The sequence below is a fragment of the Aythya ferina genome (genome assembly GCF_964211825.1).
Source record: "Aythya ferina genome assembly, chromosome: Z".
Lineage (NCBI taxonomy): Eukaryota > Metazoa > Chordata > Aves > Anseriformes > Anatidae > Aythya > Aythya ferina.
The window spans coordinates 34,624,816-34,632,497 of NC_140299.1; the positions used below are offsets into that span (position 1 = coordinate 34,624,816).

Below are 7,682 nucleotides of genomic sequence, written 5' to 3' on the forward strand. Positions count from 1 at the left end.
AATGACTCAAAAGTAAAAATGAAAACTACCTCTAATAATGGAAACTGTGGATGGGTGAAAGAAGGCAAGTGTAATGGGCAGAGGAAATTTCCCAAGAAATTTTAACATCAAGTAGCTGTTTCATGTTAGCAATTAACTCGCTATAGATAGAAAAGAAATGAGTTAAACATAAGCAGGCTACCTAGAACTAGTCAATGATTATCATGTCGGTGTTACAAGGATAAAAGTGTTTGCCTCTCCTCAAGCCATGAGATTGACAAGCAAAACGCAAAAATTAGGGCACTGTACCCAATACTTAACGTGACAACACAAAGCTGGCTTTACAGCCCCATACTTTTCCATGACCTTTGCTAGCTATGGCCTCACCTCAAGTGTGAGGTGCTAGATGAGCTTGACCCATGGCAAAGCAACTACACCAGTGAATGAACACATCCCTGATCCAAAGGCCTGGGGGTGCAAAAGCCCATGAAATAGGAACAGAAAAAGCCTCCTGTGAAAGGAAGAGAAAAGTGAGGAGACAGGGAGCCCATGACCTTTTTTCACTACACCATGAACTACATGGTGTGATACCTCTGGAAACAATCATCAGGCTGTGGTGATGAAATGTAACACCACTGACACACTGCACCTCTTTGCAGTGTCATGCATTGATTGGTTCATGTACTGAGGAAGCTGTGTGATCCCACCCATCCTTGTCCTGCATGGACAGCTGTGGGCTTCTACCCCTGGCTGACACCCTTATATGGTTAAAAACTTACCAGGAGCACAGCATGTGGTTTTGATGTTTTTAGAATAATTTCTTTATGCACTGTTATTGGTTGGCTGGTTTTCTGAGTGTGGGGGAGAAAGCTGGTGAGCCTGGAAGATAGTGGCAGAGGTTTTAAATTTCTGCAAGGGAAGATTTTGCAGGCTGCTCTGCACAAAGATGAGCTCACTGAAGGGTGTACTGCGTCTCACAGAATTAAACAAGCATTGCAGTCTCCTGCACATGCTATACACAGGACTTTCTTGAATGCTTAAATTTTAACAGCTGGTAGATGGTATAGTTTACATTTTCCCACAATCACGGTGTCTTGGTTCATCTCTCTGAGCCTTAGACATGTGAAATTTAGAGGCTCATTTGAGCTTTTCACCAAGATTACTGCTATACTCTGGTTGAAAAAGATGAGTCTCTAAAGAGCAATTCGTTCCTGTTTATAAAGATACATAAAGGCAAGAGGATGGATTTAGAACACATACAAATTTAGGTTTACAAAGTTGTGTGAGGGGGCTTGATGTTTCCTACATACAAATCAAAAGAGATTTTGAAATTCTGTGAAATCCATAATGTAACATAGAAGTGGTATTATTGCATGCAAATTATATTTGACAAACAGAGAGTATGCACTAAATCAAATAGTAGCACACCTCATTGAAATTATTCTAGATCCAAAACTACACAGTCCTTCTTTTATTAACAGATTTTTATTGACAAAGTTATATCCTTCTGCATTCAGGATGCCTGCACACTGCAGCTACAGCCTGTCTGCTCATGTGGTCAATGGTATAATGGTTTTAGACAACTGGAGGCTACATCTGGCAGAAAATCACACATGGTCCAGCTACAGTTTATTGTCACAGCCAGCTACTAGAGTTCTTTGAAATGTTGTTGCAGACGATGATAGCAGCTAGAGACAGAAAGAGTACGTTAGGGAGTGTTTAACAACTTCCCAAACAGTCTATTCAAGTCTTTTGTCCAACTGCATAAAAGGCAGTTGAATCACACCAAGAATCACACACACATTGCAAGTTGTAAAATCAGAAAGTTGTGATGGACACGGTCACTACAATAATTGCAGACCACACAGCCAATGGCAGGAGAGAAGTAAATCAGGGTCCACAAGCAGTGGCCACAGAATCTCAGAGAGAGACACAGAGAGAGAGAAACACAAAGTTAAAGTATTCATCAAGAATGATGTTTTTATTGTCTCTTTCTGCTCAACAGGTGTAATCTGCATGCAGTCATGTTTTTATTAAAATAAACCACACAGAAAAATCAGAATGAAAATGCTGGCAGGCTTACAACAGTAACGCCCGAGTAAGAGAAAAAGAAATGCAACTTCTACAGATGCATGTGCTCTTCCATGGTGCAAACTGGTATCAGTGCATCATGCATTTTGCCTAAAGTAACAAGTAGCTCTGAGTTAACTGAGATGATGAACTACTAGAATTCTCTAAGCAGCAAACATGTAACTTGCAAAATACCCTTTTAATAAATACTTCAAGAAGCTATGTATTATTGTCTACAGGACTTTTTGAAGTATCTCAGAACAACACAGAGTGAGAGAAACCAATCTCTAAAAACTGTTCTAGAGTTCAATTATACATAAGTGAATAAAAATGAGCAAGAAATTAAAAGACCGTGCAAGCTGTGTTCTCGTGTGTTCAGAAACAAACATAAACATTTACACACATATATGACCAATGAGCAGCCATCTAAATCAGATGAGTAAAGTCAGCTGTCTAAACACACACAAAAATGTGAAAAGCCTTGCAGATATCTCCTGCAAAATAAAAGTCTACAATTTTAAAGCATTCATTTAAAAATGAATTCTTCCAGTTAAATAATATATCCTTTGGGCAGACTTACTAATATCAGAAGTTTTCATGATGTTTTCCAGTGCTTCGTAATACATTTCTCTCTCTCAGCGTGTTTTTATTAAAAAGACAATTTTAAGAAAAGAATTCTTACTAAGTGTTTCCAAGCTCTTATAAAATATAAAAGCATAAAGTTTTATTAGTGCTGGTGGAAGAAAGCCAGCACAGTTAAGAAATCTGTACCAACTTGAACCTTAAGTTAAACTAAGTTACTTGGAACCTTTAACTTCCATGGGTCTACTAAACAACCAGCAAAATACAGTGCCTGTTTCCCTCCTAAGTCAGAATTGAGCTTTCAACCACCTTAAGTTCAAAAAATTGCTGTCTGATTGCCTTGGTGCAACATTTGTTAAGCATTTAAATATTACAAGCACAAACACAATAGCATTCAGCATATACAACAAACCTGAAACAGATACTTACGGGAAGCAATATTAGTCCAGGAGGCTGAACACAAGATCATACTAAAATGAAAGGAATAATGAATGTCACTGACCTGGTAGTCTCTGGTTTAAAAAGGCTGGCAGAGAAAGAAATCCAATGAGTGGGTGACAGAGGGAGGGAGGGAGGGAGAGAGAGAGAGAGAGAGAGAGAGGGAGAGAGATGAAATTCCAGTCTTTTTGGTCAGCTTGTCTGTAGTTTCCTTTGTACTAAAATTTGACAATAAACACTCTTTACTGGCAAGACTGTTCCTGGCTGCAGAGCCCCAGAGTACAAATGCTTTTGGGCTCCCTATGATAAGGGCATTCTGAGATGCCTTGCAGTGTTTACACTCAGCAATGCCTCTCTGGCAGCCAGCCCCGGATCTTCCCTTCCCCTTCTGCTAGTTAAATCTGTTGGGACTAGAAACTGAGCTCCTGTGAATAATGCTTGCTCATTTTTTCTCCCCACTTCTGCTGGCTTACTCCCTGCTACACACACACACAGACACACACGCCAACTTATGCATGTATTAAAGACTCAGAGAAAGTTGTGAGTTAAAATATTTTCAGATCACCCAGTTTTTCCCCACAAAAAAAGGAAATTCTTTAACGAAATACAGATGTGATTAATTTCCTTCCTAATATAGTAGCATAGTTTAGTTTGGTCTTATTTGAGGTTGGGTGATGAAATTAAAATAAGTAAATTATCTATTTTATTGTGAAGTGTATTGCATGTGTGATACTTCTTAGAAGCTCTACTGTTCAGTTGACTGTGGTTCAAAATCCTTTTGCATAAGAAAGTATAAAGTATTCAAATTAACACAGTACGGGCCAAATCCCAGCAATGATTTAATACCTCAAGATACCCCTCCAGCTTTCTGACACCAGCTTTGCATCAGATTTGTAGATTTGACTGGCTTGTTCCTGGAAGTCTGTAAAATGTGCTAGCACACTCTGGCTTGTTCCTGAGAAGTATGCTCAACTGTGCACATTTTGAGTGCAGAGGCTACATTGCAAAGTCACCTTTCTCAGCATTGCCAGGGATAGACCATTATTACCATTGCAACACTTGAGCCAAAACCATTTTTTAGCATAAGGGTCACAAATGTTTTTAGCCCGGTGATGGGAGCATTGCTACAAGTCAAAGGGGCATGTGGGGAAGGATTGCTGACTCGCTTGTGTAAGCAGGGGCCAAATCCAGCACTAATGTAACAGGCCTAAGATCACCTCCTCTTGCGGGCTGACTTTAACCTTCATATGGAAACAAAACTGCAGTATAGAAACACAAAACAGTCAGCAGTATAGAAGAAAAGAACCAGCAGATGTTCCTGTGCCATGATGTAAAGGCAAATGAAAAAAACAGACAACTGTTAAAAGTTAAGACTCAAAGTTATGCCATGCGTTATATGCTACAATATGGGCTATAGTCACTTAAGAAAAAACACTAGACAAAAAAGCCTCCTTCAGGAACAACAGTAGTATCAGAGTGGTATAATGTTCAGGTTTTCAGACCTTGTAGAAATCCTTGGATTTCATAAAGTTTCAGAAACACTTGGAACGAGTATTTATCTTCTGTGAGCCATGTAGCTGACTATAATTTGTATGTTTGTGTTTGTGTTTACTAAAGTGTGGCTTCTAACTCACTGTGATGAGACACTGGTCTGTTTGTTCTGTACACTGGTCTGGTTGGGTTCATCAACATAACTATACTTACAGGCTGGTAGAAAAAGTGGTGGCTTGTTTTGAATTGTAACTTCTTCAACCCATTAATCCACAGCATAATTGCAGAAGCTTGTTTCAAAACAGATTGATTACTCCAGCAATGAATGTGGCCTTCTATTTCTTATTGCCATCCTTAACTATGATTGATTTTTGCAGTCTATCAATGTCACATTATCTAAAGAACAGATTAAAATTAACAAAGGTTTTCTTGAGAAATGCCACAGCACTGAAAAGAATACACGTCTTCTATATATACACTTTCACTTCTTATTTCAACATCTGTCCACATGGGAAAAGGAATAGGTCAGTTTCCTGTGAATTAAACTTAAGCACAGTGTATATCCCTCCTTAATTAGCAGATAAAATCTTACAGCCCAAACTGTTGATATGAAGGTAATCATTCAGCTGTTGTCTGTAAGCTGTCTGTAACAGGGTATAGTCATAATCAGTACCATTCTTTTCTGGCTTTTATCTGGAAAGTAGCATGTGTACCTGAGGCACAAAACAGGCGAGAATGCATAGACAGAGAGAGCAAACTCTTCTCTTTCCTTTCAACTCACATTACTAAGCAACAGCCTAAACTATTAACAGTGTCTAGAACTGTCAAGAACATGCTGATCTGCACAGTCAACACTCCTGCCAGGAGGATGAGGTTCTCAAAACAACAAAAGTCTCATGCTTATCTGAAATCTGAAGGTTGCACACAGGAAGATCTGCTGAACTGCGGGGGAAAAACAGAAATGATTATTTCCTGGGTATTTATAACATGGCAGAAGTTCTATTCTGTTAACAGCACCACCAGGCTGCAGCAGTATCTCCTGTCCCACTCTTCACTCTGTTGAGGGATGCGGAGAACAGCATGAAAGACCATGTTTAAAAGGGCAAACATTAAATCTACCTTCTTCTCCCTCTCCTGATTGTATATCCTCTGTCTATAAAGATTCACTGTACTCCTGGTTACCACAAACGTGGGAAGATTCAATCAAAGTACACTGAATTATTTTTTGATCATGAAAATACAAGATCAGCAATGCAAAGTGAGACAGTGAACAGGAAATTAAGATACACTAACAGACAGCTGATCCTGACAGGAGCCTATCAGGTAGCCTTGAATGGGGACTTGCCTACTTGCTCCCAGGACCTAGCTGAATTTATTTGTAAGAACATTATAAATGAATTAATTAATAAAAATAAATAAATAAAAATAATAATAAAAAGACAAACAAACAAAACCAGCTTCCACAGAACAAACAAGTATAATTTGGGGCTGCCACCAGACTGTGGCTGGATGCCCTGTCAGGGGCTTCTTTACAACAGCAGGTACTATCACCACAACAAGGAAGGAACATTTGTCTTCATCCACAGTAACCCAGCATTCAGACAAGAAGTTAATAATGAAATTCATAATGCAACTGTCTGCTGGATATTTTCCCTCTTTATCTAAAAGCATTTAGTAGATGACTACCAAGTAAATACTATACAAGATACTTCTTCTCATAGAAGACTAAGTGTCTATTGGTTATCAGGTATGGCCAAGCAAGAAATATGCCCATTTTTCATGGTACAAAAAAAATAACATGTATATCACAACAGAGGAGATGGTCCTTGCTGCAGGGAGTGCAACCAATTCCTCCTCCACTTCTGAGACACAGAAATACATCATCCAAGACCAGAAAAAGCCCCTCTGCTTGTCACTCACAGTCTCTGAGTGGCAGTGATGGAGAGGTTGCTGTAGTAGCAAATTGAATAGAGCGCTGCCTAGTCAGATTAATGACAGTCTGCAGACACTCCATACACACAGCCAACATATCCTCAGAATTTGGAACATAGTCCTGGACAGTTCTGGTGACTTTCTTAAAGAGCCTGGCAGGAAGAAGATCTGGGAGACACCAACCCCCTTACATAAGCATGGGCATGCCACAAGGCAGCTCTTGAGATTCAGTAGCTGTCGTGGTTTAACCCGGCCGGCAGCTAAATACCACGCAGCCGTTCGCTCACTGTCCCCCCTCCCTCTCTGGGACAGGGGAGAGAAAGTGAAGCCTGTGAGTTGACATAAAGACAGTTTAATAAGACAGGAAAATAATAATAATAATAATAATAATAATAATAATAATAATAATAATAATAATAATAATACAACGATGATAATAGTACTACTACTACTAATATGTACAAACAAGTGATGCACAATGCAATTGCTCACCACCCGCTGACCGATGCCCAGCCTAACCCTGAGCAGTCCGGCCCCCTCCCCCGGCTAGCCACCCCTATATATTGTTTAGCATGACGTCAGATGGTATGGAATATCCCTTTGGCTAGTTTGGGTCACCTGTCCTGGGTCTGTCCCCTCCCAGCTCTTACTGCACCCCCAGCCTGCCTGTTGGCAGGACAGAGCAAGAAGCTGAGACGTCCTTGGCTTAGTATAAGCACTGCTCTGCAACAATTAAAACATCGGGGTGTTATCAGCACTCTTCTCATCCTAAGCCAAAACATAGCATTCTACCAGCTACTAGGAAGAAAATTAACTCTGTTCTAACTGAAACCAGGACAGTAGCACAGCTACATGAACATTGTTTCTGGCTCTATGCCACAAAATCATTCTTAAGTATTTCAAATTTAGAATAGTTTAGTTGGAAGGGACCTACAAAGACCATCAAATCCAACTGCCTGACCACTTCAGGGCTAACAGAAAGTTAAAGCATGTTAATGAGAGCATTATCCAAATGTCTCTTGAACACTGACAAGCACAGGGCAACAGTCACCTGGCTAGAAAGCCTGCCCCATTGTCACCTGGCTAGGAAGCCTGCCCCATTTTCTGACCACCCTCAAGGGTGTTTCCTAGTGTTTCCTAATGCCAGCCTGACCCTTCCCTGGTGCAAATTCGTGCAGTTCCCTTGTATC

At 40.1% G+C, this 7,682-nt stretch overlaps 1 protein-coding gene across 7 annotated transcripts in view; it reads right to left on the bottom strand.

Annotated features, from left to right (window-relative positions):
• FREM1 (FRAS1 related extracellular matrix 1) overlaps positions 1-7,021 on the bottom strand; it is a 71,200-nt gene extending 64,179 nt beyond the window's left edge. For 3 of the 7 annotated variants that reach the window (XR_014687340.1, XM_084504741.1, XM_084504738.1), the window contains exon 1: positions 3,061-3,568. The gene's annotated coding sequence lies outside the window, so the exon portion shown is untranslated. Of the gene's footprint in view, positions 1-3,060; positions 3,571-6,984 lie in introns of those variants that run through there. The other 4 variants (XM_084504742.1, XM_084504743.1, XM_084504740.1 and 1 more) reach the window with 3 other exon arrangements.
• Between the last annotated feature and the right edge of the window lie 661 nt (positions 7,022-7,682).